The following is a 15,110-nucleotide window of genomic DNA, read 5'->3' as shown; positions in this document are numbered from 1 at the left end:
GAGAAGGAATAGGGGGAAAAATGAACTTTTATGCATTCTTTGGTGTAAATCAAGTTGCTACTTCACACTAGAGTAGATCCATTGAATCAGCCGGATTACAAAAGTGTAGACTTCCTATTTAGCAATTAATTATGCTCTGTTGCTTGTAAATGTATTTTTAGTATTGGTTTTTAATATAATACTTGTTTAATTATTTTTAAAATATTTGTATACTTACTGTTTTTAGCTTTTAGATATTGTCTTTTTAATCAGGTAAGCTGCCTTGGATCCTTTTGAGGAGAAAAGTGGGGTAAAAATATTGTTATTGTTATTAAGTGAGTCTTCTTTAGTTGATGCTAACAGCTAGATTTAAGATTTTTTAAAATTTTTCTTAATTTTCTAATTGGTTTCACTTAAAGATGCAAAGCCTGGGTCGGTTTGCCATATTCCAGGTCGTCCAAATCTGGGCAGAGTAATTTATGTACAGTGGAACCTCGACTTATGAACGTCCCCACCCACAAACATTTTGACTTTGACTTGCAAACAGAGCTTCGACTTATGAACGGAAAAATTGTGTTCTGTTTAAAAGGTGTTCTCCTGCCCTTTTTTAAAGCTAAAAGGTGCTTGGTTTTGTTTAAAATGTGCTTGGGTTAAAAGGTGTTGTGTTTAGTAGGTGTTCCCTCCCTCCCTCCTTTCCTGCCCTTTTTTTGAAATTCATCTTAGGTCAAAAGAAGAAAAATTCTCTCCATAGTGGTAGAGTACAGATTAACCGGCTTTGCATTAGTTCCTATGGGAACTAATGTTTCTACTTGCAAACAGCACCTCTAGATAAGAACGAAAAACAGCCAGAACGGATTAAATGGTCTTCAATGCATTCCTATGGGAAATTTTGCTTCGATTTACGAACGTTTCAATGTACAAACACCGTTCCAATACGGATTAAGTTCATAAGTCGAGATTCCACTGTACAGTATTATATAAAGTTAATGAGCTCTTCTTTGTATTAATTAGCACGATACACATTGCCTTGCTTGCTATTTGATTCCACCACTCAGTCTTGCCACTGCTTATTAATGCAAGCAGTATTGGTCTGAGAGGGCCAATACTGTAACCCTTCAAGCCCTGGGCTTAGAACAAAGAGACCTAGTGTGGGCGTGGCCACCCTCCAGCACTGCAGAGCAAGCAAGGGCTGGGTTCCCTGGCAGAAACTCCATGGGCTCAAGTTCAGAGTTTAAACATATGGATTTACAGTTGCACTAGAGCTTTGCAGAATCCCTGCAGCTTTGGAAGAAGAAGGTTGAGTGGTACATATCAGTTCTTGGGCATCCTCTCCCTTAGTGAGAGCCTCAAGTATCTTCACTAAGTGTTCCTACAGTTCAAATCCATCAACATGAGACTTTGCCTGGCTGAAAGAGGGCTTGTATTGTTCTTGATATGAATCTTGGCTACTCAGCCCTTCTCTTCCCCCTGGTCCTTTCCTTCTGAGGATGATGACAGGAGGGAGGTTCTGAAATCAGTCAGCAGTGGTCCTTTGAGTGGAGCAACATCACATAGCCCTCCCAGCTCCCTCATGCAGCAGGAGCTCCTCTTGGGCATCAACCTGGGTCCCTTCTCCTTCTTCTTCCTCTTCTTCTGTTGGCCAGCAAACTCCTCAAAGTTGCGCAGGTCACAGGGCATGTTGCCCCATCAGCCCCACATGCTTTGAATCATCATGGTTGACCTCTCCTCCTGGAGGCATAATAAGCATTCAAATTCCTGCCCCTAGCTGTACATTCCAATACACTGTGCTATCCCTATTCCATATTTTTCTTGCCCCCCTTTTTTTGAAGCATCCTGTTTTACTCCCAGAAGCCTGTAAAAATAGGATGGATTGTGCATTTGTTTTCCTGGAAACTCAGTAAAGATGCATAGAATATTGCCATGTCAAGTCCGTTGCAGCCAAAACAGCATGGCAGCATAAAAGAAGTGGTAATGACTTTATTACAATGATAGCAAAAATTTAGCCTGGTTTGCACAAGTACTTTGTTCTGTTTCATTTCACCTTCTTATGTTCCTATGGCTGCTGCGTTTTCTGTGTGCTGTTTGCAAGTAGCTCTGCAAAACCAACCACAGATAACTACAAACAGGCAAACAGAATTGCAAGGTATACTCAGGGAGTTGCTCAGATTAACCTCATGGTGGCTAAATACATTGAAAAGCAGTAACAGCTCCTACCCCTCGAACAGTCCAATTAAAAAGGAAAGCATATTTTGCCACATATCTCCAATTCTAAGAGGCCAGAGACCTTCTGCACAGCCCTGTTTATTTATTTATCTGTTAATTGATATCTTGTCTTTCTTCCCATCAGATAAGGTAGTACTCATGGCTTTTCTTCCCAGTTTATCCTTGTAACAATGATGCAAGGTAGATTAGGCTAAGCAAGTTTGATAGGCCTCCTAAAACTTGATGTAAGCACATATGTGCACCACACTGGACTCCTTAAGCTCAATGCAGAAGAGATGGGATATAAATATAACTCACTATGTCAATAAATAGACTTGAAGAGAATGCCATAGGCTGCCTAGTTCAGTCCAACACTCAACACACAAAATTCAGGAGCAGAGTAATCCCAGCAGATGGGACTCCACTCTATGTCAGAGGAAGAACTCATTACTTATATTACCACCCCATAGACTCTTTGGGCAGTTTGCAATTTTAATTATGCAGATTACACATTGTCCCTGCCCCTGCAAACTGGGTACTCAATTTACTGACCTTGGAAGGATGGAAGGCTGAGTGAATGTTGAGCTGACTACTTGGGGTTGAATCTGGGTCATGAGCAGAGTTTTTGCTGCAATACTGCAGTTTAGCCACTATACCACAACGCTATAGGGGCCATGCTAATCTTCTCTGTATCTTTCCAATTTTAGTATATCTGCAGCCATAGTAATGTGAGTAATTGGTGGCCTTCATAGAAAAATGAAGTTGGAAGGGCCCTATAAGTCTATCAAGTCCAATTCCCTGCTCAATACAGGAATACAAACCAAATGATATCTGGCAGGTGGTTGTTTAAATTTTTTACATACTTTACTTTTATTGAATTTATACCCCGCCCGTCTAGACAAAGTCATATATATATATATATATACATTATCAAGATGGAAATAGTTAAGAAACAGCAACAGAAAATAAATTAATTGACTGGAGGGAAGGCCTGCCTAAAGAGCCAAGTTTTTAAATGACTTTTAAAAACACCCAGCGAGGGAGCCAGATTTCCATTGGGAGCGTATTCCACAGCCGAGGGGCCACCGCCAAGAAGGCCCAGTTTCTTGTTCTTTCCTTCCGGGCCTCTCTCGGCATAAGACCCCTCAGCCATCCCTGCTGGCTTTGTTGAGTGATTCGGGTAGACCTGGGAGGGAGAAGGCAATCTGCCAGGTATCTTGTATGCCTCCAGTTTTGGAGCACTCACCACCTCTTGAAGTGCTTGGTTCCACTGCCATACTGCTGTAACAGCTAGGAAGTTTTTCCTGATATTCAACTGAAATCTGGCTTTCTGTAAGTTGATCCCATTGTTGCATGCCCTGTACTCTGAGATGATCAAGAACAGATCTTGTCCCTCCTCTCTATGACAGCCTTTGAAAAGTGCTATCATAATCTCCCCTCAGTCTTGTTTTCTCAAAGAAAAATATGCCAAGTTCTTTCAATCTTTCCTCATAGGTCTTGGTTTCCAGCCCCCTGAACATCCTTGTTGTCCTCCTCTGAACTTGTTCTAATTTGTCAGCATTCTTCTTGAAGTATGGACACAGTACTCAAGATGAGGCCTAACCTGTGCGGAATAGAGGGGAAACTAGTACCTTGTGCGATTTGGAGACTATACTTCCGTTCATGCAGCCTAAAATAACATTTGCCGTTTCTGTTGCCACATCACACTGTTGGCACCTATTCAGCTTGTGATCTACAATGACTCCAAGATCATTCTCACTTGTTGTATTACTGAGCCAGGTATCCTTCATCTTGTAACTGTGTGTTTTGTTTTGTTTTCTTAGGTACAGTACTCTGCATTTATCCCTGTTTTTCAGCCTAGTACTCAAGCCTATCTAGATCCTTTTGAATTTTGTTTCTGTCTCCCAGGGTATAAGCTATTTCACTCAATTTTTTTGTCATCTGCCATTCTGATTAGCAGTCCCTCCACCCCCAGATCCAGGTCATTAATAAAAATGTTGAAGAGCACTGGGCTCAGGACTCAACCCTGGGGTAGGCCCCAAAAGACAGATTTTATGAATGTGTGTGTGTATGGATAGCGAGATGCTGGGAGCAGACTTGTATGTGCTCAGTATTATACTTAATACATTTATATCCCACCCGATTATCTTCTGTCATGACCTGACGAGGAGCCCAGCAAACCTCTTATTCCAGAACTGACTGAACTTCAGGAGAAAAAGAGGGCTGCTTCACATGCCCTAAGATACTGTGACAAGAGCTTTTCACATGTTCACCGAATGCTCTCAGAACCAAGGAGGGCCTGGGAAGCTTACTTGTTTTGAACAACAGTTCCCAGAAATTCAGATATATCATTTCCAGCTCTGGAAATGCAGTCACACAATCTCCCCACCAGGAACATTCATACACCAACAGCTATGAGAGTAGGTAGAATAACTTTCCCCATCCTTTGCAGCAGCATTGCACTACAACTTTGTCATTTGGGAATGATGGAAGTTATGAACCAACATATAGGGAAAGGCTGGGGTTGAAAAAAAATCCCATTGGTGGGCCTGGAATCCCAGCCAGAAAGCAAAGGAATTTCACCAGCATCCCTCCAACACCCACCCACCCCTGTGCTTCTGAGCCTATTTGAAATCCTGTTTAAGACGACAACCTGGAGTGATTCAAGATTCTGCTCTGTTATTAAGGGAAGGTATTTATAGGCTGAGGGTGGGGATGAAGAAAGGTGTTGCATTAGGAGACAGTCCACCTCCTCCCTGTTGGTGTTTTGCTCTGAGGCCCTGGTGCTCAGCCAGTTCTCAGTAAACCAAGCCCTTTCATGGTCATGGGGACAGATTATGTAACTCTATCCTCCTGGCCTTATTCTCCCACACATGTTGGATCACATCCCTGATGGATGAAGGAGTAAACGATCAGGTTACAGAAGAGGCAAGGTTATTGTTTTGTTTTCGTTCTGGAGCTTTTATTTGTTGTTCCATTTCCTGTCGCATTTCTAGTTAACCTTTGCCCCTCCTCACCTTGTTAAAAAATAAATAAGATGAAAGGATATCAAAGTGAATTTGGAAATTACCTTTGCCTGGATGAGAACAAATTGCCTGTGTGTGCACATTTGTATTCTTCAGCCAGCATCTTTATGATGGCCGCCACCATCATCACCCACTTCAATTTTATTTTTTAATAAATGAAAATGGGGTAATTTTTAATTTCAAAACTTCAAGCAACCCTTGGAAAATTTCCCATGTCCAAATTCCAAACAAAAGCCTCACAAAAACTTAATCGAAACTGAAAAGGCTTCTGTGTTAGAGTGAAAGATCTGCCACTAGAAGTCGTTAGCCGATTGAAAATCAAATCAGTAAAGTGTAACGATTAGAATGTTGGACTTGGGAGACCCAGATTTAAGTCCTGCTACACACCAGATAACCTTGGAATAATCATTCTCTCTTAGCTGTAGTATCTCACAGGCTAAGAGAGCCATTTATATCATCTTCAGGTCACTGGGGGGAAAGGGAAATGTATAAATGTTATAATTTGATTTATGATTATATATTAAACAAACAAACAAACAAACAGCATCCCAGTATATGAATCAGTAATGGCGGGCACACTTTAGATTTCTGAAGTAATAGTCTAATGAAATCATAAAATTTTTCCTGTCCAATAAAAAACAATCTGCTACAAGACTTTTCACTCCTACATGAGAGTAAAAAGACCAGCACTTTAAAAAAATCAGCAACATTAAAAAAAAAACATGCAGGCTTTGCAAGAAAACATTGTATTTTGCACAGAAAACCTTTTATTTTGTGCAAAGTGCAACTTTGTCATGCATAATACAGATTTTCTGTGCTGAATATAAGTTTTGTAAAAGAAACACTTTTGTGATTTTTGTTTTGTTTTGTTTTACAATAAATGCACTGAAATGGGAGATATGAACAAGCATTCAAAAACCTTCTCTGGTGGGGAGAAAACCTTTGAAACTTCTTGTTCTTGCCTACAGGAGTGAAATAAGTGAAGATTTTTACCTCTAACATGTACGTACCTTATAACTAGGTGATCTGTAGCTTGAGGGAACAGATCAAGGTCTGGTGGGATTAGCACAACTCCAAAGGCTGGGAAATGGACCGCATATACTCTCCTCTGCTCTGAACTAGTGGTTCTTCCCTTCTTAAATCTTTGTTGTTGTTTTGTGCTGTCATGTCAAAACAGACTTATAGCAACCCTAATCGGGCTTTCAAGGTACGTGAAATATTTTTTGACCAGTTGTGAGAAAACAGGTGAGTGGCCATAACATGGCAGATGTAAGGAGTTGAAGGTTTCTGGAGCTGCAATTTTCCACATGTTGATGTTGTTCATGATGATGATGGGAGCTCAGGGCAGTGTCTTGAGAGGGCCATGGGACCATGAAAGTATGAAGGAATCATACGAACTGTGGAAAATTGTATTGTGGTCGGCTATGAGAGGTAAGATTAGGCTTAGTGGCCTGTTATCTATTGGGATGCTTATAAGTGGCAGTCATTTATCTTACTGGATAGCCATCCTCCCTATCAATATGAAATCAAATTGTAATAAATTTATTAGCCATATTACAACTAAGGAATATAAAGCAGTGTAGAGTAGTTGAAAAACAATGATCCAAGTAGCCAAGCAGGACACAGATAGTTTTCCTACTAAGTCTCTAGATAACCCTTCAGTCCTTTTTAGGTAAAATTATCATGATAAAAAAGGCTACGGGTTGCTTGGGGCCACCTAATGAGGACAAGCCTTCCAGTTTCTCATTGGGTAGATATAGATATCACCTTACTAGTACAGCAGCATTTTCTCCTCCATGTCTGCTCTTTACTAAGGGAGAAGAGGGCACAGAAAATCTACTCTAGCTCAAGCAGACAAAGAATATCGAAATTCCTGAAATGGACAAGAAATAATTACAATATCAAAAAACTAACAACTTAAACAGCTGCAATTGAAACAGGAACAGGAAGTTTTAGTTGTCCATGTAAAATAGAACAATGCTTTGAATGGTAAGACAAGCAATATCTATGAAATTTCCACTTCTCCATAACCATTAAAAGGCAGGGAGCTCAATGTCTCTCCACATCTGTTACATTTATAATAGCTTTGAAAAAAAGAGGTTTTGGTTGATGTTTGGCATTAACCATGTAAAAGGTACTGCTTCAGTGGGTATCCATCTACATGATTAATATCAAACCTGCACTAGCTGGTCTAGATTTTTGTTCCAAATGTGTTATAGTCTTTACGGGAAAGTTCACAGAAGCATCCATTGGCATCATTTCAATTGCTGGAATTCAGATGGCTGGCAGATGCCTAGAAGAAATGCACAAAAAGTTTAACAAATTGCGTGGCTTGAGGGATAGTTAGGAATGCATTCTGCAACTTGATTGATTCGTACAAGAATCTTCTATCCATTCCCCTGGAAGTAAATGCCAATGAACGTAATAGGACTTGCCTGAATGACTAGACAGGTACAGTATTGCAACTCTTAAAGGACATTCACAGTAAAGACCACATCAAAAATCTTGTTATGGTACATGGAAAAATCAGGATTCTCTTGGGGAAAAAATTCTCTAGCAAGATAGCCCAGGTGTTCACCGCCATTGCTCCATCCTCCCCACAATGTATGGCAGTCTTATGTGACTCCAGATTAATCAATAGTGAAGCAGAGCCCTGGATGCCAAGGATGTTCATGCTCTTGGCAGGCTAAGCGTCACATGACCAATTGTGCCCAGAGCTATAATAGCTCTGGGCACAACTGGTCATGTGACGCTTAGCCTGCCAGGAGCATGAACTGCTTATGTAATTACTGATGCACATGTGAGTTTTCCTAGCAAGGTTCTAGTATTCATAGCGTGTGTAGCGGAATGCAAAAAGGTGACGTCATTCCTGCCTGTCCATCACAGCAGCTAAGGGGGAGGAGCTAAGGATAGAGCAGGAGGGGCAGAGCTGGAGTGACAGTTAGGGAATTGAAGGGACACTTAGACAGTGGGAATGGGATATTGATTTAAAGCATACATCAGTTCAGAATAAAAGTGATTGACTACATGATCCAATATACTTTATCACCTGAAACAATTCTATTGTGATTTTCCTTTTGATTTGTTCAATAATAAAAGAATATTTAATTAAAACCCCTGCTTCTTAAGTTATATGACCCTTTGGGGTGGCAGCTCCTGAGTGGGACATGAATTGGTATTAGGAGAATACCTGGTAGCAGCAAAAAGGGCGTGTGTACCTTTGTGAGACCCAAGGAAATGGGGACCACAAAGGGTTGATCGCTACTGTATTTTTCCCATCTTGCAGAATCATTTAATTAATTAATTGTTATAAATTTTTCTTGAACTTGTTATCCTTTATGTTGTAAGCCACCTAGAGTGGTCAAAATGACTAGATAGGCGGGGTATAAATACAATAAATAAATAAATACAGTGTGTTGTTATATGTGGTCAAGTCGCCTCTGACTTATGGCAACCCTATAACTGAGTGAACTCCAGAATATCCTACCTCAAAAGCCCTATTCAGCTCTTGTAAATTCAAGGCTGTGGTTTCCTTGAGAGAATCCATCTATCTCATATTTGGTCTTTCTTTTTTCTTGCTGCCTATCTATGTTGCCATTCCAGGTTGACACTAGGCACGGGAACGAATTTTTTAAAAATTGCTGATTCGTGTAATATGTATCACTTTGTATTTGTCAGTTCTGGAGGCCCCAACTAATACAACATGACAAATATTTAGCCTTCATATTCACACCTTCATTTGGCCTGGGCCCAAAGAGCAAGCTTTGGGTCCAGAATGGCTGTTCTTTGAACAAGCCAGAACAGCTGTTCCAGCAGCCTAGTTTGCTCTCTCTGCCTATGTGCCTGCCGAACAGCTGTTCAGCGGGCCCACTCTATCTGCCCCCACAGCCCCCCTCACCTCTTTCCCATTGCCCCCCCCCATCGCCTTCCTGCTTTGTTCTGTTGCCACTTCTGTTGCTGTAGCCGCCGGAATAGAAGCTAGGCCGTTGGAACAGAAACTGTTGTTCTGGAAGGGCAGTCTGATCTCTCTGCTTCTGTGGGCATTGATCAGCTGATTGGTGCCCGCAGAGGCAGAGAGCGCATGCCAGCATGGTTCCTGCTAGCTAGCTTACTCTCTTTGCCTATGGGCTTTGTCATAGGCAGATAGAGCAGTTTAGTGGATCAGCACCGTGCCAACAGGCTAGCCTGATCTCTCTGTCTCTGCAAGCACCAGTCAGTTGATTGGTGCTGGCAGAGGCAGAGAGAGCAGACTTGCTGGCTGGAACAGCAGTTTCTGTTCAACTGCCGTCACCACTGCCACTGGCAGGCCAAGATAATGAGGCAAAGAGGGATGGTGGGAAGGGGCTGGGGGCTTGGGGGGGGTCAGCCACAGGCTGCCTAAAAAAGAAAGTCCAATGAACCAATTCATGGTTCACCGGAAATTCCTGGGGAACTTCGTGAGTCATGGTTGTCAACCTTAATGAACCACAAACCATTGGTGGTTCATCCCCATTTCTAGTCAACACACTTTCTTCTACAGCCTAAAGTGGGAACAGAAGCACCATCCTCATGGTGCTGCCACCTACCACTCCCCTGGTATTCATGCCAGCACTCATGTGGAGGGACAGAAGGAGGAGGAAGAGGAGGAGGCCATTGGAGAAGGAGAAGGAGAAGAAGAAGAAGAAGAAGGAGAAGAAGAAGAAGAAGAAGAAGAAGAAGAAGAAGAAGAAGAAGAAGAAGAAGAAGAAGAAGAAGAAGCCGTTGGTTGCTGTGCTGGAGCCTTCCCTAGAGCTGTTGCATTTCAGGGATTATTTATATTGATGTCTGGCTCTGGGGTTAAAAAAGGTCATTGATTTTAGGACCAGGATAGATAAAAATCAACGAGTTTTTTAAAAGATTGATTTAAATCATTATTATGAAAATTTAAAAAAATTAACTTTAAATACTCAAAAAACCTTATTCTTTTATTTAAATCATGATATGATTTAAAACAAATCAACCCTGCCTAGAACCAAAGAACTGTGTGAGGGCGACTAACTAAACAACATTATAACAGCTGGCTGAGATGTAGCAGGACGAAGGACATGGTGATTCCACAACAAAAGGCTATTTCTCAGACAGTACTCAGCTGAGAGTAGCTGTAGCTTTTCTGCCTCTCCCACTGCTCTGACACTTGAAGAGATTATCTTACCCCAGTTTATGGCCGTCTTGATCCTGGTGAAATAATGCTGTTTCCTTACCTGATGATGCCCATGGCGGTCTCCTCACTCTGCCACTTCCGTGACCTCTCAAGAAAACACAGAGATGACAAGAACTTAGGATCAATTCTTTATCCCTTCTCCCTACTTGCTTCTGTAACATATCCCTTGATCAAACGGTGGTTTTCTCAAAAACTATTTGGTGTCTTTTTTGGGCTAGATAGCTCTGTGGTTTAGGTATCTGGCTGCAGAGCTAGGGGTTGTGAGTTCAATTCCCCACTGTGCCTCCTATGAGTAGAGCCAGCCTGTGTGGCCTTGGGCAGGCTGCACAGTCCCAGGATGGCCCCAGAGGAAGGGAATGGCAAACCACTGCTGAGTATTCTCTACTTGGAAAGCCCTGGCAAGGGTTGCCATAAGTCAGAATTGACTTGATGTGACTTGATTATTGTTAATAAAAGGATTGCTTCATAATGGATTTGGGCACTTGTTTTGTGCCAACCTGGCTTCCCCTACTTTTGCCTCCCATTGAAATAATGCTGTTGAATCCAGCCAACAGTAATGCTAAACATATGTTTGGAAGGAGTTCTAAGTTTTCTGAGTTCTAATCCTGCTGCTCCCCAAATGAGTCACTAATGAATGGCCTGAAGGGAAAGTTGCATCACTTTCCTGTCTGTCTTCAGTCCTTAGGTGGGTCTATAATCTCCCTTGTGGCAACTGAAGTGTTGTAATGATTAATTATTGTTTTTATGGATACTTGGAACAAAACAGAGAACTTGCTGTTTATCTACTTGTGCTCAACAGTTTCAACTGGAACATGCACACGCAGTGTTGTCTGGCATCATGCCCTCTGCCTGAACATTCACCCGAAGTCATAGAAATGATGGATAATGTTCACTACAAAGCCAGATGCTACAGGTGATTTGCTCCCCACCAGGCTGCAAACAATACACTGCTGAGTTTACAATCACGATATTGTTCAGTCAGAAATGTCTCTGTGAAGCTCTTCATTGGTATTTCACACTGGTGGCCACAGTAGAAGATGAAATGGTTTGCTAGTTGAAACTACCAGAGGCTGCTGTTGGGCTATTGAGGAGTAAAGAAATTTCATAGTAATACCTGTAAGTCCCTCATCTACTGCAGGCCATCTCCTCTCCAAAATAACAGACCAGAAAAGGTCAAATGTCCATTTCTGTTTTTGGGATCACCACTAACAACCCTTGCCCCTCCCAAAAACAAACAAACAAACAAACAAACAAACAAACAAACAAGGAGAGATCCTGTTTTAAAGCAGAATTGCAGGTCCTGGAATTTTTGAAATCCTATATGATTTGGGTCCAGGCTATCTGAAGGACCATTTTCCCCATATGAACCCTCTTAGCTCTTAAGGTCTTCAAGGGAGGCCCTTCCCTCAGTCCCACTGCCTTTTCAGTCACAACACGACAGAGACTGGTAGCAACACAAAAGAGAGCCTTCTCTGTAGGTGCTCCCAGGTTGTTGTTTTTTTAATGCCATAAGTTATTCTTGTTTTAGTTAGTTTGTTGTTTGTATATTGTGTACCTTGAGTCTCTTAATTAGGAGAAACATGGCACAGAAATGTCAACGAACAAATAAATAATTTTATGGAAAGGTAGTTCTGTGTGTTTCCCCCCCCACACACCCATTTTGAAGGGGGGGGTTGGAGGGTCTCATAAATTCAAATTGAGGGACCATATATTCTCCATTGGCTGTCCCCCCCCCCCCGACCGCTGCTGTATTCTTGACAATGACTGGGAGTAGCTCTATGGAGTTCTAGGCAAGATTCTTTCCTGCATCTTGTGGTATATGCCACTAATTAAACCTAGAGAATCAGATTGGATTGTGGGATGTGTGTGTGTCAGATTTATTTTTATTAAAAGACAACATGTCATCTTGCAATAGCACATATCAGAAATGTTGCAAAATAGATATCAAATAAATAAAATAAAATTAAGCTTGTGAATGTAACAGATTTTTAAAAGCCAAAACCATACAAAATTATAAAATAATCCAAAGAGTACCCAATTGTAGAATTAATGGATAAAATAATTTATAAAATATAATTTAAAAACTAGAACAAGCTGCCCAGAGTGGTAGAATATACCAGATGGGTGGGATATAAATCAAAATAAATAAATAAATAAATAAATAAATAAATAAATAAATAAATAAATACAATAGAGTTCATCAAAATATGCAAGTAATGTAAATCAGAATGTACTGTTTGGAGCTTAACTGATTATAACCTTACTTTACAAAATTCCTATCTATTTTCCTGCTTGATCTTTTAACTTCCATTTTCATGTAGTCAGAAGGATAATTCCTTCTGAGCATTTCCACCATGCCAATTAATGACTTGTCCTGCTTGGAAGAAGGTAGGGGAAACTGACATTAAAAAAAAAAGATTATATGTGTATCACTGAATCACTACATCAGTTATATAAAAAAATTAATAGTATTTTTCACTCCATAAGACGCACCTTTCCATAAGACGCAACAATTTTTTAGGAGAAGAAAACAGGAAAATATAATCTGTTTTCTTTGCTCCATAAGTCACACAGACTTTCCACCCCCGTTTTGTGGAAAAAAGTGTGTCTTATGGTGCGAAAAATACAGTAACTTTGTATTTTCTTGTCTTAAAGAGCCAGTTGAAAAACTGCCCACAGTTTCTCATACAGCCTTTGAAGAGAAGGCAAAGAAAAGGTTTTTCAATTTTTTAAAATAATGGATGCAAAGCATCAGCAATAGTCTATAAACAGCAATTTTTTTCTACACTTCCCCTGCCCTCTGCCAAGCAGGGGAAGTGATGAATTTGCCAATATCCTGAAGTGGCTGACTTATTAAACCACTTTAGAATAATAGCAGGAGCCATTTCTGTGTAAACAGTAAAAACAATCTAATCAAACCTGGCTGTTCCCAACCAGCCCACACTAGCTCACTCCCTGTTTGTATGTTTTTATGTTTGTTTTGAGAGACTGCGGAAATAGATTTGTGGCTGCATGCAGGTCAGGGGCCACATAATTCACAACCCCTTTTAAATGAAAGCAGGAGAACAGAATTAAAAATATTCTTTCAACAACTATCTGAATATATGTAGCTAAATTTTGGTTTCATTTTTCAAATTTATATATTACTTTACACCCCCAAAATAAGTCCCAAAGTGATTTACCAAAGAATAAAAACACACAAGGTGTCATAAGATATTAGAACCATACACATTTTACTATCTGCTGCTCCCCTGGCCCCACAAAAGTCCTAGATGCACTCACACATATACATACAGTATAAAAACCCTTGAAGTTTCTGTCAGGAATAAGATAGTTGAACTTATGAAAATTATTCACGGAACATTCCTCTAAATTTTTTTAGCCCTCTGAATAATAGTCTTCGAATGAATCATTTGATCTTGAGGCAGGTCATTAAGATTAATGGCACTGTGATGTGAACCTGAAGAAAATGTTTCCCTTGAGGACCAGTTGAAGCTCGGTGGGGAAATTGCTGATATTCATTACATTAGACAAAACATCACAGAGAGGGCAAGCATTTGAAGATCCTGCTGTTTTTTAAATTTTGTTTTGCATGTGCGCGCGCTGTATGTCGCCAAATTCAATCATCTGAAAAAGATACATCTGATCAATAGTCCCCATTCAATTTTTATTACATGGGTTGCTTTATAGCTAGGTAAAAATCTTTCAGATTCAGACACAAAAGTCCATCTGGAGTTCTCATTCTAATCAAGCATCCCCAGCTGTGAAAATTAGATCAACGGCTTTCAGGCTTTCTAATTTGATGGTACTCTGTGGTAGTTATGCACTGCAAGGGAGGATGATTGTTGTGGGATTATTTATTAGCAAATATCTCCCTCAGGAAGCTTTTGTAAGCTTTCAGAGAACTCAAGTATCACTTAAAGCAGTGGTCCTCGACCTTGGGCCTCCAGATGTTCTTGGACTTCAACTCTCAGAAATCCTAGCCAGCAGAGGTGGTGGTGAAGGCTTCTGGGAGTTGTAGTCCAAGAACATCTGGAGGCCCAAGGTTGTGGAACACTGACTTAAAAGAAGCACTTTGGAAACCATAGGGTTAGACAGGGAATGTCATTGGCTCAGACCTAGGCATGGATAGACCACTAAGATCTCCAGAGGTTGTTGCACCTCCACTCTATAATCTTCCACCATTGGCTACGTGAATGGGAAATCACACGCTACCTGGAGGGAAACACTTGTCAACGTGTGTCCTGTACTTCAAGTCAGGACCTGTCCCACCATCAGACAAAGCAAGGCAGCCCCCTCGGGCAGCAGATATGAGGGCAGAAGAAGCAGTGGTGTGGTATTGGAGAAATGAGCTGTATGGCTAGCCTGCACATTCTGGGCTAGCCTGCTGATCTCAGGAGTATGCACCATGTTGTCCCATGATCAAAGTTGAAAAACTTTTGTTCATGGAAATGGCAGGATGGATGTCTTCTTATTCTTCACTTCAATCAGGAAGATACCTTGGGCAAACCTTGATTTAGATGTGGACAAATCAGAAGATGGAAGCAGCTACTGTAGTTACAAGTACTATACAAGTACTGTAAAGTACTATACAGTACAGTAGTTTTCTCTAGCTAGTAATTTTGTGGGTAACAAGCAAGGCTAACAAGTAGTTACAAAGTTACAGTAGTAACAAGCAGTGACAAAGTTATTTTTTAGTGTAACCAATAAGAATTTCTCTCTAA

At 40.8% G+C, this 15,110-nt stretch overlaps 1 long non-coding RNA gene and 1 pseudogene across 1 annotated transcript in view; both read right to left on the bottom strand.

Annotated features, from left to right (window-relative positions):
* Window positions 1–15,110, bottom strand: part of LOC144586083 (uncharacterized) — a 51,389-nt gene that overhangs the window by 19,447 nt on the left and 16,832 nt on the right. The gene's annotated exons all lie outside the window — the stretch shown is intronic.
* LOC144586214 (U6 spliceosomal RNA) lies at window positions 2,849–2,908 on the bottom strand (annotated as a pseudogene).

The sequence above is a fragment of the Pogona vitticeps genome, chromosome 1 (assembly GCF_051106095.1).
Source record: "Pogona vitticeps strain Pit_001003342236 chromosome 1, PviZW2.1, whole genome shotgun sequence".
Lineage (NCBI taxonomy): Eukaryota > Metazoa > Chordata > Lepidosauria > Squamata > Agamidae > Pogona > Pogona vitticeps.
This window is presented reverse-complemented; position numbering and strand designations above follow the sequence as displayed.